Source organism: Lynx canadensis, chromosome C1 (genome assembly GCF_007474595.2).
Source record: "Lynx canadensis isolate LIC74 chromosome C1, mLynCan4.pri.v2, whole genome shotgun sequence".
Taxonomy (NCBI): domain Eukaryota; kingdom Metazoa; phylum Chordata; class Mammalia; order Carnivora; family Felidae; genus Lynx; species Lynx canadensis.
The window spans coordinates 174513658-174532411 of NC_044310.1; the positions used below are offsets into that span (position 1 = coordinate 174513658).

At 37.3% G+C, this 18754-nt stretch overlaps 1 pseudogene; it reads left to right on the top strand.

Annotated features, from left to right (window-relative positions):
- The first annotated feature begins 17227 nt into the window (after positions 1-17227).
- On the top strand, positions 17228-17908 carry LOC115519887 (annotated as a pseudogene).
- Positions 17909-18754: the final 846 nt, after the last annotated feature.

The window sequence follows — 18754 nt, forward strand, 5'->3', positions numbered from 1 at the left end:
TACCCAAAGCAGCCAGCTGTGAAAGCTTTCTTCAGAGGAGTAAATATGAAATTTTCTTTTCAAATGATTTGAGAAGGTACATTCTGAATACTTATATACCACAGAGACCAGAAGCTTTAGAAATGTCTAAAATATACATGCTCTATAAAGTTAGCCTCAGATATTTATATCTGAGAAAAATTAGAAATACATGTAAAGTTTTTTCAAAAGTTTGTCTTCTGTATATCTCTTTTTGATATGTAAGTTGATTTGAAAACATTTTTTGGAGATGTTCTCTAACATAGACGCTGTAATTTGACTTGGAATAAATATGAAATTTTTAATATGAATACTTTTTTAAAGGCAAAGACTCTAGTAAATATATTTAGGCATTACCCAGCCTTGAAATTTTTTTTCTCTCATCATGAATAAGACATAAATGTGAAGGTTGTATTTTTAGTAGCAGCTGCATAATTTCATTACAGATAGGTCTTTGCTTTTCCCTGTTATTTAAAATAGAGGAGAATGTTTTCTTTCCAAGCTATGAGCACAGTTATTTTATAAAGTTATTTTTCTCCATATTATGAAAATATAGTAAAAATACATACTTGATATTCACTCTATAATTCATTGACTCTATCTTAATTTTTAGTATAAAAATTTTATTAAAGTATAACTTACATGTAGTGATATGCTCAGATCTTAAATGTATCATGTAATCAACTTTTACAAATTTGTTACAAATGAATTCTTTCATGTAACGTACACCCCATCTACATACAGAAAATTTCTCTGTCCAGAAAGTTCTCTTGTATTTCTGTGAAACCCTCTATCTATATATTTGAATAATGTTGAGATTAAAATAGGATGTTGCTCAGTTTTATATCATATTGCCATAGTATAACATTACTAATAGTGATCTATAAGATAATTGAATAAATTTGAATAGCTGATATTCTAAAACAAGTATAATACAAACAATAACATGAGACAAAACACTAAATTGTGATTTGGTGTGTGAGCCAAATGAAATATCTGGTTCAAACTACCAATTCACTATTGTTGGATATATTATTCTTGTTAACTAGCATTATTAGATGAGATGAGTGTATTGGATCAAAGCTTTGTTTCATGTGTTTTTGTCTTGTCCTGGGCTGTCTTGTTTCTTTTGAATGAATAATGGTGTGTTACATGGGCAACAGATGGTTTCAGTTCATTAATTTTACAATCCAATACAAACCAGCCTTGTGGATTAACTACTAGAAGTCCATTAAACTATTGATTAGTTTGTTCTGATCAACTTTGCATTGGGTCCCCTACAAAAACCACCTGAGGGCTCTCCTTATCTTGTGAATTTGGGAAACATGGATACTTTATTACAGTGTCAATAAATTGTGGCCTCTCTTTCTTGTTTGACATAAGTTTTTCCGTGTCAAATCTTCAACCTCATCCCAGGACTCCCACTTTGTATAAAATCCATACATTCTGTAAATGTATCTTTGTAAATGACAAAAACTTTTACTTTGTGTAACAGTGAACATTTTAGGACAACTTTGACATGACAAAATTTAACAATTAACATATGTAAAAAGAGTTTAAAAACAACAGAAAAGAAAGCAACAAACATGCAAAAGTCCACTGGTTTTAACTTCTAAGAGACTTCAAAACACATTCTAACTGAAAGATGTTGTCTCTTAAAATTGTTAAACTCTCCTTGCAAATTCTTTCTATGTGTGTGTTCAGCTTTATCTGCACAACCTACTTAATAATACTTCCATTAGTTGCTTCCCTTGACTTTGAAAATATGGTACCATTTTTTTTTTAGGAAAACAATAATTGCATAGCAAAACTGTTAGATCAGAAAGCAGATCTAGAAAAGCTGAATGCTTAACTTGGTTTAAAGCAGAGTTAGAGACTTTAAAAATTCTTTCAGAGGTAGAGTGACAGAAATTTTCAAGAGAACTCTAAATTTTACTAGTATTTATTTTCCCTGACAGCCAGATCTCCAACAACTTCACTTAATTTTTAACTTATCTCATTCGGAAAAAATCGTTAAAAGCAACAGGAGGGGAAAATAAAGATTGGCTTATAATAAAACTCTGAAACTTTTTTTTGCTATGTCTTTTAAGACTTTATTTTCTGAAAAACAGGTATTTCATACAATCTTTGCTGTGTTAATGCAAATATGCACAAAGTAAGCATGTATTTTTGTTTTCCAAAAGATGCATTATGAATATTTTCAGGAAGCTGGTGTGATTTATTCAACTTTTTTTTTTTTTTTAATTTTTTTTTTCAACGTTTATTTATTTTTGGGACAGAGAGAGACAGAGCATGAACAGGGGAGGGGCAGAGAGAGAGGGAGACACAGAATCGGAAACAGGCTCCAGGCTCTGAGCCATCAGCCCAGAGCCTGACGCGGGGCTCGAACTCACGGACCGCGAGATCGTGACCTGGCTGAAGTCGGACGCTTAACCGACTGCGCCACCCAGGCGCCCCAATATTCAACTTTTAATCTTAAATACAATCACAAAATTATATCCATCAGGAGGCATTACAACCTTTTGTACAGAGAAGCCACTTTATACAATGTTACTAGGACAAGGGAGATTCATTTAAACGCAATTTGCTCTTTAAGTGTAAAGTAAATTAACAAATCAAATATGCGGTTGCCACTGACATCACAGGTAGAAATATAAGAGAAATTTAAAACAGGAAAATAACTGACACAACAACTTTATTTATTTTTTTTTTTTAGACTAGAGAATTGCGAAATAAGTTTATTTATTTATTTATTTTTTTATGAAATTTATTGACAAATTGGTTTCCATACAACACCCAGTGCTCATCCCAAAAGGTGCCCTCCTCAATACCCATCACCCACCCTCCCCTCCCTCCCACCCCCCATCAACCCTCAGTTTGTTCTCAGTTTTTAACAGTCTCTTATGCTTTGGCTCTCTCCCACTCTAACCTCTTTTTTTTTTTTTTCCTTCCCCTCCCCCATGGGTTCCTGTTAAGTTTCTCAGGATCCACATAAGAGTGAAACCATATGGTATCTGTCTTTCTCTGTATGGCTTATTTCACTTAGCATTACACTCTCCAGTTCCATCCACGTTGCTACAAAGGGCCATATTTCATTTTTTCTCATTGCCACATAGTACTCCATTGTGTATATATACCATAATTTCTTTATCCATTCATCAGTTGATGGACATTTAGGCTCTTTCCATAATTTGGCTATTGTTGAGAGTGCTGCTGTGAACATTGGGGTACAAGTGCCCCTATGCATCAGTACTCCTGTATCCCTTGGATAAATTCCTAGCAGTGCTATTGCTGGGTCATAGGGTAGGTCTATTTTTAATTTTCTGAGGAACTTCCACACTGCTTTCCAGAGCGGCTGCACCAATTTGCATTCCCACCAACAGTGCAAGAGGGTTCCCGTTTCTCCACATCCTCTCCAGCATCTATAGTCTCCTGATTGGTTCATTTTGGCCACTGTGACTGGCGTGAGGTGATACCTGAGTGTGGTTTTGATTTGTATTTCCCTGATAAGGAGCGACGCTGAACATCTTTTCATGTGCCTGTTGGCCATCTGGATGTCTTCTTTAGAGAAGTGTCTATTCATGTTTTCTGCCCATTTCTTCACTGGGTTATTTGTTTTTCGGGTGTGGAGTTTGGTGAGCTCTTTATAGATTTTAGATACTAGCCCTTTGTCCGATATGTCATTTGCAAATATCTTTTCCCATTCCGTTGGTTGCCTTTTAGTTTTGTTGGTTGTTTCCTTTGCTGTGCAGAAGCTTTTTATCTTCATAAGGTCCCAGTAATTCACTTTTGCTTTTAATTCCCTTGCCTTTGGGGATGTGTCGAGTAAGAGATTGCTACGGCTGAGGTCAGAGAGATCTTTTCCTGCTTTCTCCTCTAAGGTTTTGATGGTTTCCTGTCTCACATTTAGGTCCTTTATCCATTTTGAGTTTATTCTTGTAAATGGTGTGAGAAAGTGGTCTAGTTTCAACCTTCTGCATGTTGCTGTCCAGTTCTCCCAGCACCATTTGTTAAAGAGGCTATCTTTTTTCCATTGGATGTTCTTTCCTGCTTTGTCAAAGATGAGTTGGCCATACGTTTGTGGGTCTAGTTCTGGGGTTTCTATTCTATTCCATTGGTCTGTGTGTCTGTTTTTGTGCCAATACCATGCTGTCTTGATGATGACAGCTTTGTAGTAGAGGCTAAAGTCTGGGATTGTGATGCCTCCTGCTTTGGTCTTCTTCTTCAAAATTCCTTTGGCTATTCGGGGCCTTTTGTGGTTCCATATGAATTTTAGGATTGCTTGTTCTAATTTCGAGAAGAATGCTGGTGCAATTTTGATTGGGATTGCATTGAATGTGTAGATAGCTTTGGGTAGTATTCACCTTTTGACAATATTTATTTTTCCAATCCATGAGCAGGGAATGTCTTTCCATTTCTTTAAGTCTTCTTCAATTACCTTCATAAGCTTTCTATAGTTTTCAGCATACAGATCCTTTACATCTTTGGTTAGATTTATTCCTAGGTATTTTATGCTTCTTGGTGCAATTGTGAATGGGATCATTTTCTTTATTTGTCTTTCTGTTGCTTCATTGTTAGTGTATAAGAATGCAACTGATTTCTGGACATTGATTTTGTATCCTGCAACTTTGCTGAATTCATGTATCAGTTCTAGTAGACTTTTGGTGGAGTCTATCGGATTTTCCATGTATAATATCATGTCATCTGCAAAAAGCGAAAGCTTGACTTCATCTTTGCCAATTTTGATGCCTTTGATTTCCTTTTGTTGTCTGATTGCTGATGCTAGAACTTCCAGCACTATGTTAAACAACAGCGGTGAGAGTGGGCATCCCTGTCGTGTTCCTGATCTCAGGGAAAAAGCTCTCAGTTTTTCCCCATTGAGGATGATGTTAGCTGTGGGCTTTTCATAAATGGCTTTTATGATCTTTAAGTATGTTCCTTCTATCCCGACTTTCTCAAGGGTTTTTATTAAGAAAGGGTGCTGGATTTTGTCAAAGGCCTTTTCTGCATCGATTGACAGGATCATATGGTTCTTCTCTTTTTTTTGTTAATGTGATGTATCACGTTGATTGATTTGCGAATGTTGAACCAGCCCTGCATCCCAGGAATGAATCCCACTTGATCATGGTGAATAATTCTTTTTATATGCTGTTGAATTCGATTTGCTAGTATCTTATTGAGAATTTTTGCATCCATATTCATCAGGGATATTGGCCTGTAGTTCTCTTTTTTACTGGGTCTCTGTCTGGTTTAGGAATCAAAGTAATACTGGCTTCATAGAATGAGTCTGGAAGTTTTCCTTCCCTTTCTATTTCTTGGAATAGCTTGAGAAGGATAGGTATTATCTCTGCTTTAAATGTCTGGTAGAACTCCCCTGGGAAGCCATCTGGTCCTGGACTCTTATTTGTTGGGAGATTTTTGATAACCGATTCAATTTCTTCGCTGGTTATGGGTCTGTTCAAGCTTTCTCTTTCCTCCTGATTGAGTTTTGGAAGAGTGTGGGTGTTCAGGAATGTGTCCATTTCTTCCAGGTTGTCCAATTTGTTGGCATATAATTTTTCATAGTATTCCCTGATAATTGTTTGTATCTCTGAGGGATTGGTTGTAATCATTCCATTTTCATTCATGATTTATCTATTTGGGTCATCTCCCTTTTCTTTTTGAGAAGCCTGGCTAGAGGTTTGTCAATTTTGTTTATTTTTCAAAAAACCAACTCTTGGTTTCGTTGATCTGCTCTACAGTTTTTTTAGATTCTATATTGTTTATTTCTGCTCTGATCTTTATTATTTCTCTTCTTCTGCTGGGTTTAGGCTGCCTTTGCTGTTCTGCTTCTATTTCCTTAGGTGTGCTGTTAGATTTTGTATTTGGGATTTTTCTTGTTTCTTGAGATAGGCCTGGATTGCAATGTATTTTCCTCTCAGGACTGCCTTCGCTGCGTCCCAAAGCGTTTGGATTGTTGTATTTTCATTTTCGTTTGTTTCCATATATTTTTTGATTTCTTCTCTAATTGCCTGGTTGACCCACTCATTCGTTAGTAGGGTGTTCTTTAACCTCCACGCTTTTGGAGGTTTTCCAGACTTTTTCCTGTGGTTGATTTCAAGCTTCATAGCATTGTGGTCTGAAAGTATGCATGGTATAATTTCAATTCTTGTAAACTTATGAAGGGCTGTTTTGTGACCCAGTATATGATCTATCTTGGAGAATGTTCCATGTGCACTCGAGAAGAAAGTATATTCTGTTGCTTTGGGATGCAGAGTTCTAAATATATGTCAAGTCCATCTGATCCAATGTCTCATTCAGGGCCCTTGTTTCTTTATTGACTGTGTGTCTAGATGATCTATCCATTTCTGTAAGTGGGGTGTTAAAGTCCCCTGCAATTACCACATTCTTATCAATAAGGTTGCTTCTGTTTATGAGTAATTGTTTTATATACTTGGGGGCTCCGGTATTCGGCGCATAGACATTTATAATTGTTAGCTCTTCCTGATGGATAGACCCTGTAACTATTATATAATGTCCTTCTTCATCTCTTGTTACAGCCTTTAATTTAAAGTCTAGTTTGTCTGATATAAGTATGGCTACTCCAGCTTTCTTTTGGCTTCCAGTAGCATGATAAATAGTTCTCCATCCCCTCACTCTCAATCTAAAGGTGTCCTCAGGTCTAAAATGAGTCTCTTGTAGACAGCAAATAGATGGGTCTTGTTTTTTTATCCATTCTGATACCCTATGTCTTTTGGTTGGCGCATTTAATCCGTTTCCATTCAGTGTTATTATAGAAAGATACGGGTTTAGAGTCATTGTGATGTCTGTATGTTTTATGCTTGTAGTGATGTCTCTGGTACTTTGTCTCACAGGGTCCCCCTTAGGATCTCTTGTAGGGCTGGTTTAGTGGTGACAAATTCCTTCAGTTTTTGTTTGTTTGGGAAGACCTTTATCTCTCCTTCTATTCTAAATGACAGACTTGCTGGATAAAGGATTCTCGGCTGCATATTTTTGCTGTCTAGCACCCTGAAAATCTCGTGCCAATTCTTTCTGGCCTGCCAAGTTTCAAAAGAGAGCCCAGTCACGAGTCTTATAGGTCTCCCTTTATATGTGAGGGCACGTTTACCCCTTGCTGCTTTCAGAATTTTCTCTTTATTCTTGTATTTTGCCAGTTTCACTATGATATGTCGTGCAGAAGATCGATTCAAGTTACGTCTGAAGGGAGTTCTCTGTGCCTCTTGGATTTCAATGCCTTTTTCCTTCCCCAGTTCAGGGAAGTTCTCAGCTATTATTTCTTCAAGTACCCCTTCAGCACCTTTCCCTCTCTCTTCCTCCTCTGGAATACCAATTATGCGTATATTATTTCTTTTTAGTGTATCACTTAGTTCTCTAATTTTCCCCTCATACTCCTGGATTTTTTTCTCTCTCTTTTTCTCAGCTTCCTCTTTTTCCATAACTTTATCTTCTAGTTCACCTATTCTCTCCTCTGCCTCTTCCATCCGAGCTGTGGTGGTTTGCATTTTGTTTTGCATTTCCTTTAAAGCGTTTTTCAGCTCCTCGTGACTGTTCCTTAGTCCCTTGATCTCTGTAGCAAGAGATTCTCTGCTGTCCTGTATGCTGTTTTCCAGCCCAGCGATTAATTTTATGACTATTATTCTAAATTCACTTTCTGTTATATTATTTAAATCCTTTTTGATCAGCTCATTAGCTGTTGTTATTTCCTGGAGATTCTTCTGAGGGGAATTCTTCCGCTTGGTCATTTTGGATAGTCCCTGGTGTGGTGAGGACCTGCAGGGCACTTCCCCTGTGCTGTGGTGTATAACTGGAGTTGGTGGGCGGGGCCGCAGTCAGTCCTGATGTCTGCCCCCAGCCCACCGCTGGGGCCACAGTCAGACTGGTGTGTGCCTTCTCTTCCCCTCTCCTAGGGGTGGGATTCACTGTGGGGTGGCGTGGCCCGTCTGGGCTACTTGCACACTGCCAGGCTTGTGATGCTGGGGATCTGGCGTATTGGCTGGGGTGGGAAGGCAAGGTGCACGGCGGGAGGGGGGGCAGGCTTAGCTCGCTTCTCCTTAGGTGATCCACTTCAGGAGGGGCCCTGTGGCAGCCGGAGGGAGTCAGATCCGCTGCCGGAGGTTTGGCTCCGCAGAAGCACAGAGTTGGGTGTTTGCGAGGAGCGAGCAAGTTCCCTGGCCAGAACCGGTTCCCTTTGGGATTTTGGCCGGGGGATGGGCGGGGGAGATGGCGCTGGCGAGCGCCTTTGTTCCCCACCAAACTGAGCTCTGTCGTCCGGGGGCTCCGCAGCTCACCCTCCCTTTGTCCTCCAGCCTTCCCGCTTTCCGAGCAGAGCTGTTAACTTATGACCTCCCAGACGCTAAGTCGCGCTTGCTGTCGGAACACAGTCCGTCAGGCCCCTCCGCTTTTGCAAGCCGGACTCGGGGGCTCTGCTTGGCTGGCGAGCCGCCCCTCCGCCCCGGCTCCCTCCCGCCAGTCCGTGGAGCGCGCACCGCCTCGCCGCCCTTCCTACCCATCTTCCGTGGGCCTCTCGTCTGCACTTGGGTCCGGTGACTCCGTTCTGCTAATCCTCTGGCGGTTTTCTGGGTTATTTAGGCAGGTGTAGGTGGAATCTAAGTGATCAGCAGGACGCGCGGTGAGCCCAGCGTCCTCCTACGCCGCCATCTTCCTGCGCCTCCTCTGACACAACAACTTTAAACGGGAGCTGAAACTTGGACTGTCAGGCAAAGAGAAGAAAAAAAAAATCAGCCTGTTTTGAAAGAAGAACATTCTATAAGCCTGCATTTCAGGAGAACATGCAATTCCTTAAGTTTACCATCTTCAAAAATCAAACTAATTGTATGACATTTTTACATTAGCACAACAAACAGCTTTTCCCTAGTAAGTCCAATTTCCCATAGAAAGCAAGGGACTCTAAGTGGTGGTTCCTGTTGTACAACTAACCCTTAACCTGTAAAGCTTCTCAATTGGAGTCCATTTGGCCTTTTGTAAATAAGGGATGGTGATATTGTTACTCAGGCCTAAAAAGCAGGAAAAGTGCAACAAATCCTTAGGGGTTCATAATACAGTGGATTCCCCCTTCTGCAATGTTTGGAAAAATTTGTAACCCTAAGCTAGTTTTTCCCCATAGGAGGAATGTTTCTAATACAACCCATACATTGAAAACAAAATGTACCTTCTTTAAGTGGCCCTTACATTACTATAGTCTACCTCCTTGATTTAAGGGGGGAAAGTCCTAGCTCTAAATTACTTACATTTTACAAGTCCAGGATGACAGAGAATGGAAGGCACTGTTTTTCACATTCATCTAATCTTATGTAAAACAAAGGTACGTGTGCTAACAGTAAAGCATTTGCTGATTTTTGATGTATGTGAATAGGACTAACAAGCAAATTGTAGGTGCTTCCTTTCATATGAAAAGGAATTAGGTAAAAGAAGAACCAGCCCCTTTGATTTTAGTACTGCCAAAACAAGTAAGCCCCCAGAATAATTACAAATATGTGGAGGGTGATAGGCCAGGAAGACTTCAATTTAAAGTACTGCCAAAATATAAAACTCTGAAACTTTTAAAATTATCTTGAGAAGTGAAGAAAAGTCCGAAGTAAATGCAGAAGTTATTTTTTAAAGTTTGTTTTTTCTTAATGGTAGATATGAAAATGTATTAAACTGTAACAAAGTAAAGATGAATCAACAGGAGACTCCAAAATTATACTTCAGGAAATGTTCACACTATTTTGGAATAGAGCCATGAACTGAAATGTAAAAAGTGCCTCATCTACTTAAAAAATTTTTTTAATGTTTATTTATTTTTTAGAGAGAGACAGAGAGAGAGTGAGCATGAGCAGGGGAGGGGCGGAGAGAGAGGGAGACATAGAATCAGAAGCAGGCTCCAGGCTCTCAGTTCCCAATGCAGAGATCGAACCCATGAACCATGGGATCATGACCTGAGCCGAAGTCAGACACTTAACTGACTGAGCCACTCCGTCTCCCTATCATCAACTTTTTTTTAAAAAATAAATCCAAACTAGAATTAGGGGATTTGGACAGAAAAAAATAGCTGAAACAGTAAAATAGCCAAAATAGAAAATAGACAATATATAGTTTAAATATTTACAAGATTTTCCAGCTATCTTTCTGTTACTGACTTCTAGTTTAATCTCATTGTGATCTGAGAACACATTTAGTATGATTTTATTCTTTTACACTTATTAAAAGTCCAGAATGTGGTCTATTTGGTGAATATTAATTAGATAAAATTGATTTCTTTACATAGCTGAACTGAATTTAATTGACATTGTAAAACACTTTATTCAGAATAATACACATTTTTGTCGAGCTTATATGGAACATTCCCAAATAGACCACATTCTGGAAAATCCCTAAATGTTGAAAATTTTTAAAAAGACACTTCTAAATAAACCCATATGTTGAAGAAGTCTCAAGAGAAATTGAAATATTTCTACTAAATGGAAATGAAAATAATACCAAAATCTGCGGAATATGGTGAAAGTAGTGATTAAATAGAAATTTATAGATTAAATGCGTATATTAGAAAAAAATAACTAAAATTGAAAACCTAAGCTTGTACCATAGGAAAATAGAAGAGAACAATTTAAACCTAGAAAAGCAGAAGAAAAATACTAAAAGAGCAGAAGTTAATAACATTTGAAGCAGGCAAACAATAGAAGAAATTTAAAATCAAAAACAATTTCCATGAAAAGATCATTAAATTAATAAACTTCAAGCAAGGCTAACAAGGAAAAAGAGAGAGGACACAATTCATTAATATAAAAAGGAATGAGGGGCGCCTGGGTGGCGCAGTCGGTTAAGCGTCCGACTTCAGCCAGGTCACGATCTCGCGGTCCGTGAGTTCGAGCCCCGCATCAGGCTCTGGGCTGATGGCTCGGAGCCTGGAGCCTGTTTCCGATTCTGTGTCTCCCTCTCTGTCTGCCCCTCCCCCGTTCATGCTCTGTCTCTCTCTGTCCCAAAAATAAATAAAAACGTTGAAAAAAAAAATTAAAAAAAAATATAAAAAGGAATGAAAGAAAATGAAAGAAGCCATATCATGGAAATTCAAAGGGTAATAAAGGAATATTTGTATGCATACAAATTTGATAACTTAGGTGAAATGAACTAATTCCTTGAAATCTACAAACTACTGAAATTCTCAAAAAAATAGATAATTTTAATGTCTATATTCATTTTAAGTATTGAATTAATAATCAAAACCTTCCAAAAAATACATCACCATGATTGTTTCAGTAGTAAATTATATCAAAAATTAAAGGAATAAATTATATAAATTCTCTATAATCTATTCCAGAAAATAAAAGCAGAGGAACACTTCCTAATTCATTATATAATGCTGGTATTACCCTAATACTAATTAGATTAGATTGATTGACGGTGCTTTTCAGCTCTTCTATATTCTTACTGATTTTCTGTCAGTTACTGACAGAGGGATGTTAATGTCTCCAACTGTATTGGTCAGTTTGTCCATTTCTCTTAAATTGTTAGATGTTTTCCTCATATATTTTGACATGTTTAAGATATGTCATTAGAAATGCCCTACTAATCTTATCCTTGATAACAATTCATCATTCCTTTTTTTTTTTAATGTTTATTTACTTTTGAGAGAAAGAGTGCAAGCAGGAGGGGCAGAGAGAGAGGGAGACAGAGGATTAGAAGTCAGCTCTCTGCTGTCAGCACAGAGCCTAATGTGGAGCTGAAACCCACAAATTATGAGATCATGCCCTGAGCCGAAATCAGATGCTTAACTGACAGGTGCCACTACAGTTCATCATTCTTAATGGTCAGCTTTGTCTCAAATTAATAGTTACATCCAGTTTTTTGTTTGTCTGTTTTATTTTGTTTAAACATTATCTTTCTTCACCCCTTTACCCTTAACCAATCTGTGTCTTTATATTTAAAGTGTTGATCTTATAGATAGCATGTAGTTGGGTCTTGTGTTTTATTTACTCTAACATTCTTTGTCTTTCATTGGTGTATTTAGGCCATTCCTATTTAAATTGTTATTTATATATATTTTGATTTAATACTTAACTGTTTATAATTGTTTTTTATGCACTGAATTTATTCTTTGTTTTTTTTTTCCTTTTGTTTTCTGACTTCTTTGGTATAATAATTGCATTCTCCTTTCTTATAAAAATATTTAATTCCATTTTCTAAAAATAGTTGTCCTCAAATTTACAATATATAGTTTTAACTAATTTAAACCCATTTTCAAAAAACACTACACCATTCATGTGTATTAAGGTATATTATTTATCCCTATGCTATATTTGCCCAATAGATTACTATTATTGCTTTGACAGTTATCTTTTAAATCAATTAAGTATAAGCAAAATACTTTATTTTTATTATTCTTTCTCCAGCGCTCTTATTTATAGGTCTCTAATTAGAACTTTTTTAGCATAGAACTTCTTCTAAAACCTCTTCAGAGCTGGTTGGCTCGGATTGATTCCCTCAGTTCTTATAATTCTGAGAAATTATTTTCTTTCAGTTTTGAAAGATGATTTTGCTAGACTAGAATTATAACCTGGTGATGTTTTTCTTCATAGCCTCAAATATTAGATCCACTCTTCCTGCTGGTTTCTGAATCTTATAAGCAGTCTGCTATAATTCTTACCTTTGTTCCTCTGATGTAAACTACTTTTTTCTTAGCTCTTTCAAGATTTTTTTTTTTTGGTCTCCTTTTTCTCTAATTTGAAATATATGTCTTTGAGAGTGTGTGTGTCAGGAGTGGGGGGGGGTATTTTTCTGCTTGTGTGTTCCTCTGGGCTTTGGTAGAACCTAAGGTTTGGAGTCTGTTATTAACTTGGAAATCTCCAACTTAAGCTCACTGATTCTTTTTTTTTTTTTTTTTTTTTTTTTTTTAGCTCACTGATTCTTTAATCAGCAATTTTGAGTCTACTGATAATCTTCTTAAAGGCATTTTTCGTTTCTGCTACCATAAGCTTAATTTCTACAATTTCCTTTTGATTACTTTTTTTGTTTGTTTTTTAACGTTTATTTATTTTTGAGACAGAGAGAGAGCATGAATGGGGGAGGGTCAGAGAGAGAGGGAGCACAGAATCCAAACAGGCTCTAGGCTCTGAGTTGTCAGCACAGAGCCCAACACGGTGCTCGAACTCACAGACCGTGAGATCATGACTTGAGCCGAAACCAAAAGTGTGTGTGTGTGTGTGCGTGCGTGCACGCATGTGTACCACATCTTTTTTCTTTTAAGTTTATTTATTTACTTAGAGCAGGTGAGCACAAGCAGGGGAGGTGCAGAGAGAGGGAGAGACAGAATCCCAAGCAGGTTCCATGCTGCTAGCACAGAGCCCACTCAGAGCTCAAACTCATGAACTGTGAGATCATGACCTGAGCTGAGATTCAAGAGTTAGACGCTTAACCTACTGACCTCCCAGGCGCCCATGGACCGTATCTTTTTTTTATTAAGTTTATTTATTTATTTATTGAGAAAGAGAGATAGAGCACGAGCAGGGGAAAGGCAGAGAGAGGGAGAGAGAGAATCTCAAGTATGTTCCACGCTAAAGCGTGGAGCCTGATTGGGGCTAACTCACGAACGGCAAGATCATGACCTGAGCTGAAACCAAAAGTCAGATGTTTAACTGACTGAGCCACCCAGGTGCCCCATATTTTTTATCCATTCATTTATGAATTGACATGTGGATTGCCTTAGTATCTTGGCTATTGTAAATATGCTGCAGTAAACATAAGCATGCATAAATCTTTTCAAATTAGTGTTTTTGTTTTTTTGGGGGTAAATATCCAGTGTTGGAATTATTGGATCATGTGATGGATTCGATTTGAATTTTGTGAGGGACCTCCATACTGTTCTGTCTGTGGCAGCACCGATTTGCATTCCCAAGAACAATGTATGAGGGCTCCTTTTTCTCCTCATCCTCACTAACACTTGTTATTTCTTGTCCTTTTGATTCTAGCCATTCTAGTGGTGGTAAGGTGATATCTCATTGTGGTTTTGATTTGTATTTCCTTGATGATTAGTGATATTGAGCATCTTTTCATGCATCTGTTGGCCATTTGTATGTCTTTGGAAAAATGTGTATTCAGATCCTCTCTGCACATTTTTAATAAGATTATTCGTTGTTTGGTATTGAGTTGTGTAAGTTCTTTATATATTTTGGATATTAGTCCCTTATCAAATATATCTGTGGAAAATATCTTCTTCCATTTAGTAGGTTGCCTTGTTGCTTTACTGATGCTTCACTGTGCAAAAGCTTTTTATTTTGGTATAGTCCCAATAGTTTAATTTTTCTTTTATTTCCCTTGCCTCAGGGAACATATTTAGAAAAATGTTTCTATGGCTGGTGTCAAAGAAATTACTTCCTGTATTTTCTTCTAGGAGTTTTATGGTTTCAAGGTCTTACATTTAGGTCTTTAGTCCATTTGAGTTTATTTTTTGTATATGGTATAAGTGGGTAATCCAGTTTCACTCTTTTGCCTATAGCTGTCCAGTTTCCCCAGTACCATTTATTGGAGAGAATATCTTTTTCCCCATTATATATTCTTGCCTGCTTTGTTACTGATTAATTGTGGATATATATATAATTATATATATAATTGTGGATTTTATATATATAGGGTTTCTATGTACATATAGGGTTTTTTATCTATATATCTATATATATATATATATGGCGCGAGAGAGAGGTTCTCTATAGGGTTATCTATCTCTCTCGGCTTCTATCTCTCTTCTCTCTATTTCTATTCTTCTTATATCTCTTCTCTATCTATATATTATCTCTATCTCTCATTGTGGGTTTATTTCTGGGCTGTCTATTCTGTTCTATTGATATATGTGTTTATTTTTGTGCCAGTATCATATTATTGTTGTTGTTGTTTTGTTGTTGCCGCTGTTGTTTGTTTGTTTGTTTGTTTTTAAGTAGGCTTCATACCCAGCATGGAGCCCAATGCAAGGCTTGGACTCACGACCCTGTGGTCAAGACCAGATCTGAGATCGAGGTTGGATGCTTAACTAACTGAGCCACCCAGGCACCCCAGCATAATGTTCTGATAATTACAACTTTGTAGTGTATCTTGAAATGAATTGTAGTAGCTCCAGCTTTGTTCCTCTTTCTCCATATTACTCTGGCTATTTTGGGTCTTTTATGGCTCAGTATTTCATTATTCTTTGTTTTAGTATTGTGTTCTCTGAAAAATGTTGTTGGTATTTTGTTAGGGATTGCATTAATTCCATAGATTGCTTTGAGAAGAATGGGCATTTTAACAACCAATGTAAATGTTTTTTTAATCCGTGAGCATGGAATATCTTCCCATTTGTTCATGTTATCTTCAATTTCTTTCATCGGTGTTTTTGTAGTATAGGTCTTTCACCTCCCTGGGTAAGTTTATTTCTAGGTATTTTATTATTTTTATTGAAACTTTAAAATGGGATTTTCTTAATTTCTCTTTTTGCTACTTCATTATTAATGTATAGATATGTAGCAGATTTCTCTATATTGATTTTATATCCTGCAACTTTGCTGAATTCACTGATCAGGCTAGTAGTTTTTTGGTGGAGCACCTAAAAACAATTATTAAGGAATTGTTAAGCAATTATTAAGGAATTGACAGTAATACAATAATAGCAGGGGACTTTAACACCCCATTTACATCAATGAATTATTGTCCTTACGGAAAATCAACAAGGAAACAGCGGAATTGAGTGACGCATTAGACTAGATGGACCAAACAGATATATTCAGAACATTCCATTCAAAAGCAGTGGATTATACATTATTTTCAAGCATACATGAAACATTCTCATAATGGATCATGTGTTGGGCCACAAAACAAGTCTCAGTAAATTCAAAATCACTGAAATAGTATTATGCATCTTTTCTAACCACAATGGTACAAAACTAGAAATGAATCACAAGAAAAAATCTAGAAAGAACCTAAATACAGGGAGGCTAAATAACATGCCACTAAAAAATGAGTGGGTCTAACCAATAAATCAAAGAGGAAATTTAAAAATACACAGAGAAAAGTGAAAATGAAAACAATGTTCCAAAATCTTTGGGATGCAACAAAAGTGGTTTTAAGAGGGAAGTCTTAGCCATACAGACCTACCTCAAGAAACAAAAAAATCTCAAGTAAGCGACCTAACCTTACACCTGAAGGGCTAGAGAAAGAAAAACAAAGTCCAAAGCCAGTAGGAGGAAGGGAATAGTAAAGATCAGAGACTTTTTTCAGTCTCTAAATGAAAACAAAACAAAACAACAATAGAATAGAACAATTAAACCAGGAGTTGGTTCTTGAAAAGATAAACAAAATTGATAATTTTTTGAAAAAGTTTATTTATTTTGAGAGAGAGAGCATGCCTGCAACCAAGGGAGGAGCAAAGAAAGAGAGAGAAAGAATACCAAGCAGGCTCCACACTACCAGTGCTTTGACCATGAGATCATGACCTGAACTGAAATCAAGAGTTATACACTTAATTGACTGAGCCACCCAGGCACCCCCAAATTGATAAACTTTTAACCAGACACAGAAAGAAGAAAAGAGAGGGGGCTCGAATAAGCAAAACCAGAAATGAAGGAGCAAATCTCAAAAACAGATATGTCAAAGCAAAATAACAACTGACACCGCAAATATACAAGGGATTGCAAGAGAATATTAGGAAAAATCATATGCCAACAAATTGGACAACCTAGAAAAAGTGGATCAATTCTTAGAAACATATAACTTGCCAAAACTGAATCCAGAAGAAATAGAAAGTTTGAACAGACAAGTTGCTGGCAATGAAATTGAATCAGTAATCAAAAAAAAACTTAACAAATGAGCCTAGGACCAAATGGCTTTACAGTTAAATTCTATAAAAAAATTTTAAAAGGCTTAACATCAGGGTACCTGGCTGGCTCAATCTGTAAAGCATGTGACTTTTAATCTCAGGGTTGTGAGTTCAAGCCCCGCATTGGGTGTGGAGCCTACTTAAAATAAAAATGAAAAAAAAAAGAGTTAATGCCTGTTTTTTTTTCTCAAACTGCTCCAAAATATAGAAGAGGAAGGAAAGTTTTCAGATTGAGTCTATGAGGCCATCATTACCCTGATACCAAAACCAGATAGAGACACTACAAAGATACTACATTGACTATCTCTGATGAGCATAGATGCAAAAAATTCTCAACAAATCTCTTTTCCAGTTATTTTAGCTCCAGTCACTATGTCCAGCAAAGTCTCCCATGACACTGTCTACATGGTGGTGTGGGAAGTCCTATATGGGAACTAGTGCAAGTGGTGGAAATTTTTGGAGATGATCGAGCTGAAGATTAGCCAGAAGAACTAGGGCAAATGTTTCTCAGGCATGCATCATCAAGCTTAAGTCCACTCCCTGCCCAAATTATCCATATGTATTCTGGGGGGCCTGCAGCACTGTGATGAGGCCAAGTCTGTGGCTTGGCCTTGGTCCATGTGGATAATGTCCCATGTAGACATTGAGGTGTTGAAGAAACTCAACAAGAGTAAGAAATTGGTCAAGAAGCTGTCCAAGAAATATGATGCCTTTTGGCTTCAGAATCTCTGTTCAAGCAGATACCCCTGATCCTGGGCCCATGCTTTAATGAGGCTGGCAAATTCCTTCCTTGCTGCCCTACAATGAGAAAATGGTGGCCCATGTCAAAGTGAAGTCCATGATCAAACTCAAGAGGAAGAAGAAGTGTTGTGTTGGGCAGTGGCCATTGGCCACATGAAGATGATAGATAATGAGCTTATGTACAACATCCACTTAGCTGTCAATATCCTAGTATCATTGCTTAAGAAGTATTGGCAGCATGCCCTGGCTTTATACATTAAGAGTGCCTCTTTACTAAGGCACAGGTTAATAAATCCTAGTGCTACCAATTAAAAAAATCCGCAACAAAATATTAGCAAACCAAATCCAACAATACGTTAAAAAACATAATTCACCATGGTCAAGTGCGATTTATTCCAGGGATGCATAGGTGGTTCAGTATTTGCAAATCAACCAACATAGTACATCACATTCACTAGAGAAAGGGTAAAAACTATATGATCATCTCAATACATGCAGAAAAGGCATGTGACAAAGTACAACATCCATTCATGATAAAAACTCTCAACAAAGTAGGTTTAGAGAGACCTAATATAATATGTTGAGAGACCTCAACATAATAAAGGCTATATATGAAAAATCCACAGCTAACATTTTACTCAACAGTGAAAACAGACGGAGCACCTGGGTGGCTCAGTCAGTTAAGTGCCTGACTTCGGTTCAGGTGATGATCTCATGGTCTCTGAGGTGGAGACCTGCATTGGGCTCTGTCCTGACAGCTCAGAGCCTGGATCCTGCTTCTGATTCCGTGGGTCTCCCTCTCTCTCTGCCCGTCTGTTTCTCTCTCTCTCTCTCTTAAAAATAAGTGAACATTAAAAAAATAAAAAAATAAACTGAGATCTTTTTCTTTGAGCTCAGGAATAAGACAAGGATGTCCACTGTCACCACTTTTATTCAACATAGTACTGGAAGTCTTAGCCACAGCAATCAGACATGAAAACACACACACACACACACACACACACACACACACACACACAAACATACAAATTGGTATGTAAGAAGTAAAACTTTCATTATTTACAGTAGATATGGTACTATATATTATTGTGATGTGGTGTTATGTTGAAGAGAGGGAGCATTTTAGAATCTTTTCATTAAATCTCAGTTTTGGGGCAC